This window comes from Mycteria americana, chromosome 1 (genome assembly GCF_035582795.1).
Source record: "Mycteria americana isolate JAX WOST 10 ecotype Jacksonville Zoo and Gardens chromosome 1, USCA_MyAme_1.0, whole genome shotgun sequence".
Classification (NCBI taxonomy): domain Eukaryota; kingdom Metazoa; phylum Chordata; class Aves; order Ciconiiformes; family Ciconiidae; genus Mycteria; species Mycteria americana.
The window spans coordinates 80,752,777-80,770,399 of record NC_134365.1 but is presented as its reverse complement, the minus strand read 5'-3'; the positions used below and the strand labels follow the sequence as shown (position 1 = coordinate 80,770,399).

The following is a 17,623-nucleotide window of genomic DNA, read 5'->3' as shown; positions in this document are numbered from 1 at the left end:
TTGCTCTTGTAACTTGTGGACCAAAATTGTGATTTCATTACTCATATAACTAACTGCAAGTTAGTCAGGTCAGAAGCACACATCCATTTTAAGAGGGATTTTCACTGTGCCAGTGATCTTCCATTTTCAGAATAAGCTTGTAGACGAAATTGCAAGCTAGGAGGGGCCTGCTGTACATGAAACAGCCGAAAAGGGTGAACGCTTGCCTTTATCTGGGGCAGAGAAACAGTTTTAGAAGGTACAGCGGGGTTTCTGACTTGGAGGAGATCCCTTCTCAGGAACAAAAGCACTTGAGGCTGCGCCTTTGTCTGAGATCGTTGTACGGAAAAGGTCTGTCTGGTGCCTTTCCTGTGAAGGGAGGAATTTACTAGTAGAAACAGAAATATAAGCAGAGCCAACTTTTGCATTTCCAGGGAATAGCAGCTTGGAGTCCACTTATACGTTGCAGGCTTATAGAAGCTTTTTTGTTTGTGTTCACTGAAGCTTTCCATTTCCTTCCTGCTTTCCTAGGGCCAACTAACCCGAGAGCTATAATAGCAGATGGAAAGCCTGCATATTGCGGATTATTAACGATCTGTCATTCCCTGGACTGCAAAAACTTCAATTTTCATTTTCTTTTCAAACATATGCCATACCCCAATGCAGAATACACTTTCTCCGATACTAAGAGGGGAAAAAAAAAAGCAGTATTTGAGGCCCAGAAAAGGGAAGGGTAGCCTGCTGGAAGCATGAACAAAGACCTAAACAACCACCCCTTTAAAAGTGAGCTTTTGTATTTTATAGCACCAGTCAGAAAGTGAGAGGACTGAGAAAAAACAAACTAACGTTGACTCTGCTCCATTTTATCTATAATATTCCTATAGAAATGATTGCACTGTTGTTCCATGTTATATCATAACAAAACAGGCAAAAATTGGCCATTTGCCACTCGGCACTTGTGTTGACCTTATAACCAGAGCTGGATGTATAGCCCCGCATAACTTCTGAAATATACTGGCAAAGTCAAACTTTGATTTGATTTGATTTGATTTGATTTGATTTGATTTGATTTGACTTGATTTGGTTGAGGCAGCATCACTACCCATGGAGGAATGACCTCCTCCGACATACGGCTACTCACCCAGCTCATTGCTTCCATCAGTTTCTGCCATTTTCCACCTCAGACCCAGACTATCCCCATAGCCTTGAGAGAAGCTATTCTGGTCATCATTTGAAACTGCTGAGAAATCAAAATACCTGGATTCTTTTAAATCCCTGGTGTTACTTAGGAAAGAGTGTGGCAGTCCATGTTTGCAAATTGTCATCTCTGGCTGCACACAGGAAAAGCTGTAGCCAATTTTCTGCCTTGGCTGGAGCTCTGGGTTACTAAAATCTCTGGGTGGAGGGACCTGACTTTGTCCCTTATGGAGCAATATTAGGAACAGGGATATTTCCAAGCATGTTACAGCCAGCCTGGGCAGATGTGGGTGTAAGGGAAGGCTCCCTCTGACCAGGACTCCTTTTTTCATTTTGGCAGTAGCTTTTTCAAACAAACAGAACTGGAAACACTCCCAGAGGAGGCACAATGGATGTAAAAGGGAAACTGCTAGATACAATACAAGAGATTTTAATTATTTAATTATTTGATTATTTTTGCTTTAATTATTTTTGCTTCATTGTGCTTCTCTGTTTTCCTCCCACTGTTTGCCTGCCAAGGAAAATTTATTTTAATAGTCTTTCCTGAAAGTGGATAGAAGAGCAAACATTCTGAATAATGGCAGTATAATTCCCTGTTTTACAGGAGGTTCACATTTGGTTTCTCTTTCGGTTCTCAGTCCCTTCATGATGTGTCTTAAATTAAGACCCCAACTAGGTTCTCTGTCTTGCTTGTATTATGGATTTTGCATTATGGATTTTAATCTCCTGGAGAATCCTCATATTATCTTCTCAGGTTTCTTACCTTTTCTGTTGCCGTCTATCTTATCTAACTCCTCCAGCCCTTATTTAACTGTCTCATTTACTGTTTAGCTAACCCAGCCAAACACTTGATGTTGACTCATGCAGTTCTCCAAAGGGGATAAGTTGCTTTAAGGGTTTTTTTCATTTCCCACCTTGGGCAAATTTAGGTCAGTTATAAGCTAGTTTCAGTTTTGTTTCTACTTACTTTCCAGCCTAAAATCCTTCATAACCCAACCTCTGATTTGCACAGTCTGTAAAAGGACATTTAAAAATAAAACCATTGTTTCCACTGACTTTAAAAGTGCCTGTGAGGATTGATTTTTACTATATGTATTGAGCCAAAAGTTAAGAAGATTCCCCTCAAAAACTGGGAAGAGCTTGTGATCTCTGGTGAGAGAAACTAGTTGTTTCCAAGAGGCAAAAATAAATCAAAGAGGAAAAAAACTCTTTTGAGAGATGGAAACCCTTGGGGTTTGTTGTTTTTCTTTTTCCCCCCACCAGAAACAACTGAAGCATTTGTTCATTCTGAGTTGAAAAGATCTAAATTTCAGTATTTAATTAGTTCTTGCCTTGCAAGTTTGAAACGTCCGAGCATAACGTGACCCGGTCGTTCTACCTTAAGGAGCTTTTTCTGACTGTGAAATCTAGAAACTAGCTCCTTCCACCACAGAAAGGTAGGACAGAAAAAACCCAAAGACCCATCAAACAAGGCAGAACAATCTACCCCAGTCATCAGCCAAACTTCAGAAAAGAGTCATGAATTAAAGGAGCTTTTGGCAGCGCCCTCAAGTGCCTGCACAAGCTGGGCGTGGGGGGAACCGACTCCAGGTGGGCAAGCGGTGCCTCCACGCATCACCTGCTAACAAATACCCGCATCTGGTGTGATAGAAAAAGCTGCTGCCACGCAGATTATAGGCTTTTCCAACTGCTCAGGCCTAGTGCTTCAGAGGGATGGGAAGCCGGCGTGGGAAGCCGGGATGGGAAGCTGCCGGCGGCGGGGAACATCAGACCTGCCTTACGGGGTGGAAACGATTACAGGCGAGGCGGGGTGCCCTCGCCAGCAGCGCACCCAGAAGCACTGCCCCTGGAAAGGTGAAGCTGGGGGCTGTTACCACCGGCGGGCTTGCGGCAGGGGGGTGCGGGCAGCCCCCCCCCCCCCCCCCCCCCCCGCCCGAGCCGCGGCGGTGCGGGCAGGGAAAAGGCGTCGGGCAGCGACACCCGGCGGCCACGGCCCCGCGCTGCCCGCTCGGCTCGGCCGGCGGGAAACCGCTTCCTCGGCTTGGGACAAGCGCCCCTAAATACATTAATGGCCCGTGACCCCCCGCCGGGCCGGGATGAGATGCGATTCTGATGATGGCAGCGCTGGAAAATAATGCGACCGACCAGGCACAAAAGGTCCTTGGCTGTTCCGCCTGAGGTCACCAAGTTGATGCTCGTGAGCGTGAAACTGAGCCTGAGCTTTAGAGAAGATTAAGGAACCAAAAGACGGCCGTGTGTTATTCCTGGCGCATATAACTGTGCAAAACCAGAATCGAAATGTGGAAAGGGAGATTGCACAAAACTGCACTGGGTGTTGAGGTTTGTTTCTGAGCGGTGCTGCTACCCTCGCTTGTTTGGTTTAGACAGAAAATAATTTTTAAGTTACCAAATGATGCAGCTTCTTCCAAAAGAGTTTTGTCTCTCCTTCTTATGGAGTATTGCAATGGAGCAAGTGGGGGGGGGCAGGGGGAGGTTTGTGGACAAAGAGAAACTGCTGCCCTCCCCTTTTCACCCTCTGGCTTCCCCCCATGACTCCATGGGGCTCGGCGCTGATGCCGCAGGCTACCTCTGAGGTGGTGTGCCCGGGTCACACTGGACCTGACGCCAGGGAAAGAGCCATGGTGAGAGGCCTTGCCGGGAGCCTCCCTGCTTTGCTCAGGAGTTGCATCTCAGCCTTCGTCCTTGCCTGAGCTGCACTGCAGCTCTGCCTGTGCCTGGCCACATGGCCACCGATCCAGGCCCTGACCCTGACCCGCTGGCTTTGCTTCGCACCTGCCTCCTCGCTGTGGATGTGTCTGGGAATCATGGGACTCCTGGCTGTGCCCGGTTACCATCACCGGACCTGCTCTGCTCGCCTCGCACAGGTGCCATGGGGCTGCCCCGTGCCCATGAGGATGCTGCTTTGGGCTGCTTGCTGTCATCCTCAGCTCCCGGCTCCCTTTCCCCTATGAAGCTGCCTGCTCTGGTGGCTCCGAGGCAGTCACTAGATCTTCAAGTTGTGCCATGAGGCTGTCAGCAGAAAAGTAATTCTGGGCTTTATTTATTTTGATACATTGAGTGGGGAAAATCCCATGTCCTTTTTATTTTTCTTGTTATTTACAGTCACTTCTGGTCCAGCACCTGAACGGCAGCTCAGCGCATTTCAGGTGTTATAAGGTAAAGACACTTTTTCCAGTTTCCCACTACTCTGTCCTTAAACCAGTTTGGTTTAGGATGCTGTAGGCTGTGATCTGCCCTGAGTGCCAAGGATACATTCCAGAGCCTGGGAGTCAGCATAGCATGGCAGGGTTTGAGTATTGTCCTCTTTTCTCCCAGCCTTTTCAATAAGACAGTAAGTAGAGTTTACCTAAGAGCCACTGAGCCAAAAATCCCTCTGAGAAAGTTTTTCTTAATCCCTTTATTTGCAATAAGAAAAAAAAAAACCCTACCACAAAATGTTCATGTTTCTGGATTAATAGTGAAATATGAGATAGGCGTAGACTAAAAAATCATATACAGCTGTCTCTGGAAAGTATTTTTCACTCTTGAATTATCATTGGACCAGTAGCCTTTGGCATGAACTGTGCAGAATAAAGCCCAATATCTAATAAAACTAAAGACTGTCTTAAGGCATTGAGTTAGTACAAAGCAGCCACTGGTGTACCTCCTTCAGCACAACACCGTGATACAACTGACCATACCCTTGACAACTCTAGGAGCCTGTGGTGGAGCAGCTACACCCGGTGTTGAACTCAGGGCTCATTCCAAGTGTGGGCAAAGCCTCGGGCTGGGGTGAAATTCAGCTTGGGAAGGGCCAGTGCAAACCCTGTAGGCCTGCACGGAAATCAAGTGGCATACAGATCCTTCACCAGATGGGTGAATTTATTCCCTCAGCAGTTCTGTGGTTCTGGCAAACCAGAACATCACTATAACACATCTGGGGACGTGTATGACGCACCACACTAGTGCTGCCACAAATTGCCCACCCACAGAAGAGTATTTTCCTGATGTCACTGAGCTGTTTCAGGTGCTTGCGTTATCTGCAACTGTATGTTCCTTTTGTGCATGCTTCTGCATCTTTACATCTCACTGCTGTGGCCAGCAGGTCAAGGGAGGTGATTCTCCCCCTTTACTCCGCTCTGGTGAGACCCCACCTGGAGTACTGCGTCCAGCTCTGGGGTTCCCAGTACAAGAAGGACATGGACCTGTTGGAGCGGGTCCAGAGGAGGGCCACAGAAATGGTCAGAGGGCTGGAACACCTCTCCTATGAAGAAAGGCTGAGAGAGTTGTGGTTGTTCAGCCTGGACAAGAGAAGGCTCTGGGGGAAACCTTATTGTGGCCTTTCAATATATAAAGGGGGCTTGTAAGAAAGATGGAGAGAGACTTTTTACCAAGGCCTGTAGTGACAGGACGAGGCACAATGGTTTTAAACTGAAAGACGGTAGATTTAGATTGGGCATAAGGAAGATATTTTTTGCCATGAGGGTGGTGAGGCACTGGAACAGGCTGTCTAGAGACGTTGTGGATGTCCCATCATTGGAAGTGTTCAAGGCCAGGTTGGATGGGGCTTTGAGCAACCTGATCTAGTGGAAGGTGTCCCTGCCCATGGCAGGGGGTTTGAACTAGAAGATTTTTAAGGTCCCTTCCAACCCAAACCATTCTGTGATTCATTCTGTGATTCTATTTAATGACTAATTACTCCATATGCATTGAAGGAGTTTCAGTAACTTCCTGTGTTCTTCACACATGTAGATAAAAAGATTTGCTTAGATGTCCAGCTGAGATGGATGCACAGTTACCACAGCTCAGCTGGCAGAGGCAAACTCACTGGCTGTGGTGTACTTCAGCCCAAAGGAAAGCCTTAATTCCTCCTGTTTGGTACTGATATTTGAAGCGGTACGAACACATCCTTGTGCAAGTATGCATAGGGTTTTTTTTTTTTTCCTTTATAGAAGGGAAAACTTTCATGAGCTTCAGGTAGGAAATATGTACAGTGTTCTTATACACTTGACTCACTGCAGCTAATAGTCGTGAAGGCAAAAATGTTTTTGAGTGAGAAGCATGGGACTGGAAACCACAAGCTGAACGAAACCATATGAATCAAGGGGCTCAGAAGCCAGCGCAGTTGCAGTTACAGTCTGTGTTGATTAGTTATCCTCACAGGTCAAATGGAATAAATTCTTTGATCAGGATTTCTCCAGAAGAGCAGTATTTTAGCAAGATTTCTAGTCAGAGAAAAACACTGTATCAGAATAAAAAGCGCCCCAAAATGAGCTGAACTGCCGTGCTTCGCACAGCTACTAGAGGGTGGAAAAAGCCTTGGTGGATAACACAGATGGCAGATCTATAAGCCTCAATAATTAAAAGATTAAGAATTTATCATTTTCTGTCAAATTAGGATAATAATTCCCAAAGGAATATGTGGAATAAAATCCTTGACTTCCTGAGGAAGAAGGAGGGTTTCTGAATTTTGGGATATCCATTTTGTGCAATCCTTTGGGACTTACTACCTTTTTTTTTAACATTAACAATAAAAGCTGCTTTTTCCATTTAAGTTAAAACCAACCATCTGTGTGCATAAGGGTCTTTTCCTCCGAGACAGAGATACTGGGTTTCCAGTCTTCCTACTTCTCTGGCATTTGTTAGTCCATTAATCAGAAGACTTAGCACTCCTGTAGTGCTGTAAATCTCCAAAACTCCCTGCTACCATGAGGGCCTTCATTCTGTAAATGAATTTAAGTGGGTGGATCACTGGGCTTGGGCAGAGCCCCGCAGAAAACAGCAGGACCTCCCAAAAACTTAAGTGGGTCTGACGCCTGAGGTCCCTCCTGGTAACAGTGCTGTCTTCTACACATTTTTCCAGCTGGAAACTCTAAGATGTAGGTGATGCCAAGGAAGAGCCTACATCTGTGACAATATTTGGAACTTCTGGTCACTCAAGAGCGGAAAAGGAAGCCTTTACTGAGCATTATAACTTGCTTTACTGTCCTTTGAAACTGGATCTAAGGTTCTTTGTGAGGGTTATTTAATGACATTATTTACCTAGATACAGGCACAGAACACTTGTAGCACCTCGTTCCCCATAAAAGTTGGTAAGGCGTTTCCCACTGAAATTATTTCAGCTTTGCTGAATACCTGAAAAAATCCTTGAAGGGGGATATGGGATTGAAACGAAATGCCTTTTTCCCCTAAAACCAAACTGTTGTATTTTATCTCAGACTAGCGTATGTTCAGACATATGTTTTCAATTACATTGACACATAACTGCCTTGCCTGGTGTTGCTTTGCTTCATGGGAGCTGAAGTTTAGGTCCCATTTTGTGCCTTGGTTTTGGTTCCCCAGAGAACAGCCTCTCCCCTCTGGCTGGACTGGTCGGGAGATATATGGGGGCTATATGGGGCAATGCATAGCAATGCAGAAATGCAGTTCAGTAAAATACTCAGTTTTGCTTTGACCCAAAATATTTTATTCAATGAAAAATTGCCTTCAGCTCTCCATTCCAAGTTGGGAGAAAACAAGATACTGAAATAGCAGAATTTCCCAGAACATAGAAACTCTGTTTTTCATTTGTCCCAATTCCCATTCTATGCCCAAAGGTGCTGTGCCTTGTTGCACCTTCTTTTTTTGGTACGACGTTAATTACATTTCATCTTCAGGGTGAAGAGGGATACATACTCTGGAGATTAAGGGGTTTTTTTTGAGAAATGATGCTAGGTGTTTACATTTTTAAGTGTTCAAGACACGAAGTCTCACTTTCAGAAGTAACTTACAGTCTGCAGTGCCCAACAAACTGAAAACAGAAATTAGGGTCCTAATTAGTTATTAGGAGAAGACTTTCTAATTGACTTAATTAGTAGAATAACAGGTGTAGGTAAATTCTGTGCTGAAGTCTCTAACCTCTTGACAGATATAGTGAGAACTATTTGAATTTCAAGGTGACTTTCAAGTTTTTTTAAACAGAAGTTTGTGTGTCTGTAAGTAAGGAGAATATGATATTTTAATTTTTTTCATCACCGACAGCTCCTAGGATTTCCAGGTGTCACTGTTTCTCAGTGGGTTGTACAATTTTGGTGCAGTTTTGTTTTGTTTTCTTAAGAGGTGGTCAAAAAAAGAGATGTGCAACCAGTTCTACTCACTGAATAGAGATGCTGAAAATGTTGAAGAGATTTTCTGAAAGCTGCCTGAGATTAGCTTTATAATGGATTCTTTCGATAAAAAAAAATAAATCCAGGTTTTAAATAAGCATTGCTTTTATGTTTAAAGTAATTTATCCTCATGTCTTATAGAAGCATGGCTCAATCCAGCTTTGGATATTAAAGAAATAAAGTTCAAAGATTCACTTTTAAATATTTAAAATTCACTTCTTTGGATCAAGAGCATCTAGAATTTGTCAGTAAGAACAATGCTATTAACCAAGTCAGGCTGCTACCAATTTTCATACCAATCATTTACATTCAAGTAATATTTATCGTGTGCTGAATGCTGTCCACACACATGGGAGGACGCTTGTCCTTTCCTGAAAATCTTGAAGTCACTGGCAAAGAAAAAAGCATTTTATTTGCTGAAGGCTGAATAGGCCCTTCAAACATCTGCATGCTGTTAAACAACCCAGAAAATAATAATGGCTATAAAAATAAAGCAATGAGCTGTAGCTTCCTCCATACCTGGCTTTAAAGACACAGGCCCCCTTCTCCACAGTCACTGAGCCTTTTGTTTTTAAAGATCAACCTCTTCACTCTGGAGCTAGCAACAGACTTATTTTTGTACTTGTATCACAGCAGAGAGAAAAGAGCAGCTTGCTAATAGCTCTTATTTGGACTGCAGTCACTGCAGCCTGACTAAGATCTTCTATTGCATTTCTTCATCTCAGGAGGAGGAGGAACACCTGGTTCCCTGCATCCAAGCACAGTCCCAGCTGCTGCTTTCCTGCTCCGTCAATAGACGTTTCTGTGCCAGCAGGACTGATAGCGATGGTTTTCTAATGACAGCATTTCCCCTAGTGCCTTATATGTTCTGCCTAGTAAACTTTTTGGAATAATAAGATGGATTCAGCCCATTTGTGACAGAAGGGAGGATCGTATTGGGGACCTGGGGAGGAGGAAGGAAGCAAGAACCCAAATTGCTGCCTGTTTAATAGCTGGACAAAAAGCGTACACCATACAGCATTGTTTTATTTAGGTTTGGCACGGTGATTTCGATCATGCAGCTATCTTGCCACTATTGCAATGATGCAGCGTCAATGAGCACCGAAGTCCACCTTTCCACCTTCTGCAGCAACCAGCAATCCTTGACTCAAAACCTTAGCAGCCGAGAGAAAAAGGAGGCGTGGGATGCATTCACAGAGTTCACGCAGCATACTGGAGACAGAAAGTACCATCTCCCTGAGTCTAGCATATTTTCTGTTACCTCTGCCGCAGCTCCCTACAGCAGAGCAGGGTTGATTACTGTGTGAATGAGGAAAGCTGCTGGAAGCTGCTGGACTGCTAGCCCTAATCACAGCCCCAGGGCTACGTGACAAGTAGCATCTTTTACTACTTTATTAGATACACTGGCCAATAATTTGACAAGTAAAAATTGATTTTCCCCTTACAAACTCCATATGAGCAGCCTGGACATTAATGAACCGTTACATTTCTCATCCCCTTCTCATCAGAGAATTCACTGGGAATTGCCCCTTTTTCCCCCACTGACAAACCACCCCTAGCACTGCCCATCTGCAGCTTTAAAGATCTCTGTACCACTGCTAATGAGAACAAGGCAGTCAAATTCTAAATGGGGCGTAACAACTAAATTTTCTTCTCCTTTCTTTTGTCCCAAAGCCGGTGCTGTTATCTCCTGAGGACTTTAAGGAGATGTGCTGTGGTGACTCAAGGCAGGACTAGTCTCAGCTGTCGGTTGTGCCCTCTGCTGGAGTTCAGGAACTGGAGGGAGGCTGGGAAGGTGAGCAGTAGTTTGGATGCTCCACTCAGGAGAGTGGGTTTTGCCTCACTCAGGGAATTTCAAGGTAGAATCCCTGGGAATCAGCCCAGTGAAGCAGAAGGATGCTCAGGAGAACTGGCTGATTTATAAAGAGAAGTTTTGGAGAACTCAGGGACACATCATCCCACTGTTGAGGAAGACAGGGAATTTTACAAGATGCATTTTATGCTCTGACCAAAGAGAACTTACAAAAGCATTGCTTAGGTACTTGGGCACAAAACAAAGAAAGCCAAAGCTCAGCTTGAGATAAAGCCAGCAATGGGCATTAAGGAAACGGATGATTATGTGGGTGAGGAGAGGGTGGTGGAGATATCTTGACTTTAGTGAGGCTTCCCTATAGTGTCTCCTACAGCATTCTCATTTGGAAGGTGAAGAAGTATGGGGTAAACAAAAGGACTGCTGGGAAAATTGGCTGGATTGCCAGACTCAAAGGATAGTGATCAGCGGCTCATCACCTGACTCGTGGCTGGTAATGGGTAGCCCAGGAGTCAATGTCGGGGCTGATACTGTTCAACACCTTTAGCAGTGACCGGGAGGAGAACAGAGAGTACATTCTCAGCATCTCTGCAGGGAACACGATAGTAGGGAAAGTGGCAGAGACAAATGGCAGAGCCTCAATCCAGGGAGACCTCAATAACCTCAAGAAGTGGACCAACAAAGACCTGTTGCGGGACTTCAGTAAGGACTCATGTGAAGTTCCACACTGGGGCAGAATTGCCCTACGTATGAGCAACTGGCTGAGCAGCAATTCTGCTGAAAAGGGCCTGGGGTTTATGTGGATGCCCGGTTGAATATGAGCTGTCAGGGCGTTCCCACTGCAAGCAAGGCAAACTGAACAGTAGATCACATTAGGAGGAACATGGCCAGCAGACCACTGTTAAGTTCCTATGTCCTCCTGCTCAGTGCAGCTGAGCCCACACCTGGAACAGTATGTCCAAAAAAGGATGTGGAGAAACTGAAGAGGGTCCAGCAGAAGGCTACCGGATGGTAAGGAGCCTAGAGCTCATGCCCTGTGAAGAGAGATTGAGAGCAATGGGCATGTTTAGTCTAGCAAGGAGGAGGCTCAGATGTTACCTAACAGGTGCCCACAAAGTACTTGAAAGGCAGAGCCAAACTCTTCTCAATAGTGGTGGAACTGAATAGCCTTGTCTCTGGCCCTATCTCCTCACCAGCTTTCAGGATGGACCCTGGAGCTGGTTCATCACATCATCTGGTTGGGGGCTGTTAATGGACACTGTTCAGGTCCAGTGGGACTGTGCCGGAGCGGTGGGTGTGTGAGGGCACTGCTTGTGCTGTGGTGACCCTCAGCTCCTGGTTTGTCCTTCCTTGGGGAGGAGGTTCTTCCCCTACCCCTTGTTGTTCCTTGATGTTTCATGGACCTCTGTTTTCATGGCCAGAATCGACCAATTATATTATATACTCAGTCCTTCCCGTCAGCGCCAGGAATAAACCTTTACCTGGTTGAACCTTTGACACTAATAGCCTTTGACTGGCTAAGTGTATCTACCAGGAAAGCACATGCTTCTGGGGATTTCTTTGCTTCAGGTATTTCCCTTGGTTAAATCGAAGGTGATGCTCAAATCATGTTGGATTTCTATTTAGAACTTTTAAGACTTTTCCTTAGTGAATGGCTATATTACAGAATATTTTGTATTTTAAATTATATTTACTACAGGACCATTTCTCCTTGTTTTAAATCTTGCAGCTTCATGCTATAGCTTATCTTGTGGTTAAAAAAACACACACAGAAAAATCTTACTCAGGAGCTGTTGCAGCAGTTGAGCACAGAGCATTGTGAATAGTCCTTATTCCTTGATGAGAGTGAATTTGGATGCCCAGCAATTGCTTAAATGTAACATTAACCATTTGGCTGCTGATCAAAGATGCTTGAAAGGGGAGGGAATCTGCAAATTTCCAAAGCAGAATCAATCTGCTCCAAGTGAATTATCATTTTGACGTCATGAAGCACTGATGCCTGAGGAAATTCAATCACTTTTCTTTTGTATGCGTCCCAGAAAGCCAGAAGAGAGCGGCACAGAGACAAATGAAGAAACAATCACTCCTCCAGAAAATGGTAAGATACCCTTGTCCTGCAACCTCCCTATCTATGCCCTATTATGAGTATTTTCAAAACTGATTTCATTCATGAACAGAGCCCGGGGCAGCAACCCAATGTTTCTCTCTCTTCAGAAAGTCTTGCTTTATAAGCTCTATTTCCCTTGTTTTTCATAGTGACTTGCAGCATGTTGCAGCATTTTGTGGATGGCAGGGCAATAGATTGATGTCTTCTGTAAGACCACCCCCTTTGGAAGCTGAATTGCACCCGAGGCTTTTGCAGTTGCTCTCTCAGACCTGCAGCAACTCCCTGTCTTATTTACATGGAGTTGCAAGTGTCCTCGTCATCCTCAAGTCTGGAGTGTTTATTTAGGTGCCACCATGGGAAGAAATTCATGTCGTCTTTCTTCTGCTGAAGTCTCATCTACAGCGTAGAGCTCAGCTTAGGAAACTCCATAGCTGGGCACAGATGGGTCCAAAGACATACCAAGCTTTAGGCACCATGGTTTTAAAACCACGTTTTAGAAAAATTAAATTCTTAACTGAATAATAATGTGGACAATATTTCACCATTGCAAACACAGCTTACCAGGTAAAGCTAGGTGGAGATTCCTGAGAAAGAGATGATCTGAAATAGAAGATAACAGTAGAGTTATTACTGCAAGGCTTAATGCTTTAAGATGGGAGGTAAGACTACTACTGCTGTTGAAAAGCAGGAAAAGCTGAAAGGTGGAAATAATTACCCTGGAATTTAGTCACATTCAGAAACGTGCATTTTAAAGATTTAAATCATCAGGATCTTTGACTTCACTTTCGGCAACGGAGTGACACCCCCCGTGCCCTTTTCCCTCACGGGAGCGCAGCAGGGCAGGATCTCAGTGCTGCCTTGCCGGGGGCCATCTCCTGACTGGCCACCCCAGCTCTCCGTGCCGGGTCCCACGCAGCACCCACGGGCCGAGGAGCGGGACGGGAAGGCCTCTTGGTTTGGGGGGGGAAGACCCTTTCCTCGGGGCTTTCCTCTGTGAATTTGGGGTGTTACTCTGCCAGGCAGCCTCATCTGACTGCGCTACGTTTCTTAATATGTCATGTGATTGGTAAAATTCTTAGAAAGACCAACATAACTTTTAAGTGCTTTATTTCACCATTTGCCAAGGTGACACGGCAGCTTTGATGGCTCACTGAATGTCAGGAGGACTCAGTAAAAGCTGGGACTTAGGCTCCCAAGGATTTGTTTAATTTTTAAAATATTTTTTTTTTAATTAATTTTTTAATTTTAATTTACTCGGGAGAAGCCGCCTGCGAGGCCTCCACTTCCCCCGGCGGCGGCGGCGGCGGCCTCGCCCGCGGCGCCAGGTGGCGCCATGGCGGCGTGATCCGCCGTGGCGAGCGGCGGGCGCGGAGGCCTCTCCCGAGTCCCTGAGGGAGCCGGCCGCCGGGGACCCCGCCGAGACAGCGCCGGCACCCGGGCTTCGCCGGGCCTCGCCGGGCGGCTGTGGGGGCGGCGGGGGTTTGGGCAGGATTCGTTATGCCGGCACGGCGGTGGCGGCCGGGCGGGAGAGGGGCCAGTCAAGGCTGCGCGGCCCGGTGCTGGCTCGGAGAAGCTGAAGCGCCTGTAAGGGGCGCTTGAGGCCGCAGGGTTGTTTTGGGGAGGAGGCAGCATCTGGGGCTGCCGGTCTCTTGTGAGCGTAAGCTGGTGCTTTTCTGCTCCACACAGGGACAGTGCACGTCTGCCGTGTGCCTCATCACGCAGGTCCCGTCCCACCCCACTCCGGTCTGGAGATCCACAGAGAAACACGGCATTTCCCTCTCAAACTGGATCGCGTCAGTTCAAAACCAGCAGAGAAAGAGAATGTGTGGGAGAAACTGTCTTTGTGGTGGGTCTGCTTTAGAAAGACAGACTTCGCCTTTGATGCTATTTGCTATTGGGAGAGAGGAGAGAAAGGGGAGAACAGGTGCTTTTTGTTTTTGTCTTAATTTGAAAGAAAATGCCACCTTGATTTAGGTGTGCATATACCCACAGTCTGCTTTTCCAGCCCTTCTGCGCCTGCTCTCACACACCATGGTCGTGGCTGCCATTACCTGCTGTCCGTTCAGGCCTTGTGCTTTGCTGTTGTTACCGATTTTAGTTTAAAGCCTCACACTGCAGATTTCCTTGGATCAAAATCTGCCTTCTTCAACATCCCCCCACCCCCCCCAGGCAGTTTCTACCAAGCTGGAGCAGTTGATCAGTCACCAAAACATAAAGGACCTTCCTTGAAGGGTGGTGGAGCAGAGAAGCCGTGTGGAAGAGCAGGCCCAGAGGAGTTTACACAGTTCCTTCACAGCCCACTACTACACGTGGTGTTCCTTCATCTTTGCCAGAGGCTCGTGGGGTGCCGCCACGGGGACATGAAGTGTCTTACGTCAGTCCATTTCAAAACAGTTTGATCTTGCTCTGAAGTGTTTATGTGATGCAGTTTCCTCTGCCATACAGAACCTGATGGGTGTTTGCCTGGAGTGGGATGTCCAGCAGTGTAAGACAAGCAATTAACGCTGGTTTTTCTTTTACTCTGAGCAGTGGTTAGTGTCTGCCTACGCTCTAGTTTCACTGTCAGTCCAACTGGTGTCAGGGCCATCAAGAGGAGCAGCCCAGTCCTTGCCTCCCACCCTCCATGCGCTGGCACTACCTTTTGTGTGATTGCACAGTGAAGCACATCAGTGATCGGATCCAGCCGAGAGCCAGAAGAAAAAGGGAGGGGGGGAATGTTAGTTTTCAGTGGGATCAATTCCTTGCTCCAAACACTTGAATAAGCAAAACAGAGGACTTGGCCTGGGCACAGGAACAAACAGTGTGGGCAAGGAGGGAACACAGTGTCTCCATCAGCTAAAACTGCTACTGGAAACTTGTGTGTCAAAAGATACCCTGGGGGCTCTTGACATGAAAGTTGTTGAGACATAATCTTCCACACCTAGACATTTCTGGACTTACCCAGTGAGCTAGAAGTGGAGGAGCTGGTAGTGGCGACAGAAACACACATCCACAAAGTATTTTTTTCCTTGAAATACATACTCACAACTCTTTTTACTTAAAGAAAGAAAGAAAGGAAGAAAGAAAAAACACCAAACCAAAAACCCCAAACATGTCAGTTTTTAAAATATGGCCATTCTATTCCTGGATTGTTTTTCTAGTGCTGCACCATTAAATGGAGAAGTCTTTTCCACTTCCCTTTCCCCTCTCTCCTTCCTGCAGCAATATACAGATGGACCTTAAAGAGAGAGGGGGGAAAGGTGCCCTGTTGATCCTTGTGAAGATTTTGCTTTTGTTTTTTCTTTGTTACTAGATTATAAGATGAAAACAGATGTTTCTTCTCTTCACAACACACTGTATGGCCTGTCTAAACATAAGGAAGACAGCACTTCTGCAGACAGTGCTAAGTTTCATCCGAGACTGAAGACATCTTTATCATGAGACAGTTGCATTTTAGTAGATGATGCTTTAATGAGACCTGCATCCAAAGTCCCGCAACATCACAGTTCAAGATTTCTTTGGCTTCTGTTTCCATTATAAACTTATAATTTCCAAGATTCTCTAAAATTATTAAATGAGTGAAAAGGGGGGGGGGGGGGGGGAGGCATATGTGTTCATCTGCCTGCCTGTCTTTCCTGCATGCAAAACAAATGCATGCCCATTTGTTTCAGAAAAATATTTTGCTAGAGATCTATCTACCAGCCAGTGGTTCATGTGTAGGCAATACCTTTTGCAGGAGATTAAGTGCTTTATCTCATGAGTGAAAATATAAATAGTTTTTAAGGAGTGAAAGCAGACCAATAGACTTTGCTTTTTAAGCCAGGTGATGTTTGTTGCTGAGATTTTGTTGCAATGATTTTTAAGTTGGGATCCTCTGTTTTCAAGTTTATAATATGGTAGCTGTGGCTGCCTGGCATAGAAAAGAGGTCTCCTTGGGCAGACAGAAGTATCAGAGTGGGTACCGGTTTTGTGAATAGAAATGCTGAAGACACAGGGATATTGGCAGATTGGAAACATTGAGTATCGCTTGGCCGGAGTCATCAGTGCACTGGTAGGAAAAATCCAAGTCCAAATGAATATGCTCATTTAAACAGTTACGCAGAAGTTAAATCTTGAAAGCATTCACGCTGACAGCCAATCATGTTTCTCATTTAGCAGTTGCGTTTCTCCACAGGACGTTCCTGAAAGTTTGCAGGGAAATAGCTTTGGCTTTTATTTAGAGCTAATTTTTGCTAACAAAAATAACCTTTATGCTTTTCTCTTGCTTATATGTAAGTCTGGAAAATCTTGACTCCAGAGCACCAGATGGGTTAATGCAATAACATTTCTTACTGGAGCAGCGGATAGTGGCCAGGTGCTACTCTGACTAGTGCTCGATGCCAGTGACCCTCTCCCCTCATATCGGCATTTTTGGATGGCAGTCATATGGCCCGAGAGGCCAAGCCATAGAAACTAATTCACTGCCCAAGGCATCTGCTCCTTGGCAAGCTCCGTGGGCATCTGCATAGGTGGTTCCGCATAGCTTTTCTTTCTGTCACATGGCCAGGTACCTGGGGGTGCGGCAAGGGACCTGCTTTGCTGGTTTTTTCTTTTGGTTTTCTGGAGCTTCCTGAATAAACCGAGAGGCGTTTTCTTTATAAGGAATTGGCTGTATATTCTCGTATGTCACTCTATTGTTCATGCTGGGATAATCTGCACTGAAACAGGATCTTTCTTTCCGGCACCCCTGTCTCTCTCCCTGTACGCAGGCTGAAGTCATAACCCTCTCCGGGCGTCCTTAACGTTGGTTACTCTAGAAGCAATTGTGTTTTTGTAGACAGCTGTTTATAATTTCAGGTCTATGAGGGAATGAGTGACAAATTTAAAGAAACAAAGCTACTTGGGAGACTTTACCCTATTTGCTGGAAAGAAGTAAGGAAAGTTTGGGGAAAATAAAACAGCTGGAAGGCAGGGAGGCATCACAAGAAGTGGGTAGTTGCAAAATGAACCTTATAAGGGAATAGCTGCTTGGCCTCACCAAATTTAGAGGACTAGACCTAGAAGGGCGTACTAGATGATTACGTTTTGCACCAGCTTGAGGCAGGAAGCAGGATGAAACAGTTTTGCAGTTCTTGTAATAAGCTATGAGGTGGATAAACCATGTGCTATTTGTTTTTTTTAAGGAACGGAACAAAGAAGTCCCCCGCTGTTGTCATTCACCAGCAGGATGGCAGCATTCACCTTTCTTCCCCCCTCCCCAGGCTCATCTTCTGTCAAACACCTTTCCTCCCCGCTTCCGAGGGTCAGCTCCCCTTGGTTTCACCACAGGTTATATGCAGTCCCTCCCAGTCCTTTCGGTGAGGTGACAGGTGGCACAGGACGTTGGGGTTGTGTGCTTAATGGTTTTTATCTGCTGCTCTTTGCTTT

The 17,623-nt window shown here is 45.6% G+C and overlaps 1 long non-coding RNA gene across 1 annotated transcript; it reads left to right on the top strand.

The window, feature by feature from the left end:
* Positions 1–259: 259 nt before the first annotated feature.
* LOC142404959 (uncharacterized) lies at positions 260–12,188 on the top strand. The gene is made up of 3 exons (XR_012774010.1): positions 260–330; positions 4,300–4,353; positions 12,171–12,188. It is a non-coding gene; the product is annotated as an uncharacterized LOC142404959 (long non-coding RNA).
* The last annotated feature ends 5,435 nt before the right edge of the window (positions 12,189–17,623 follow it).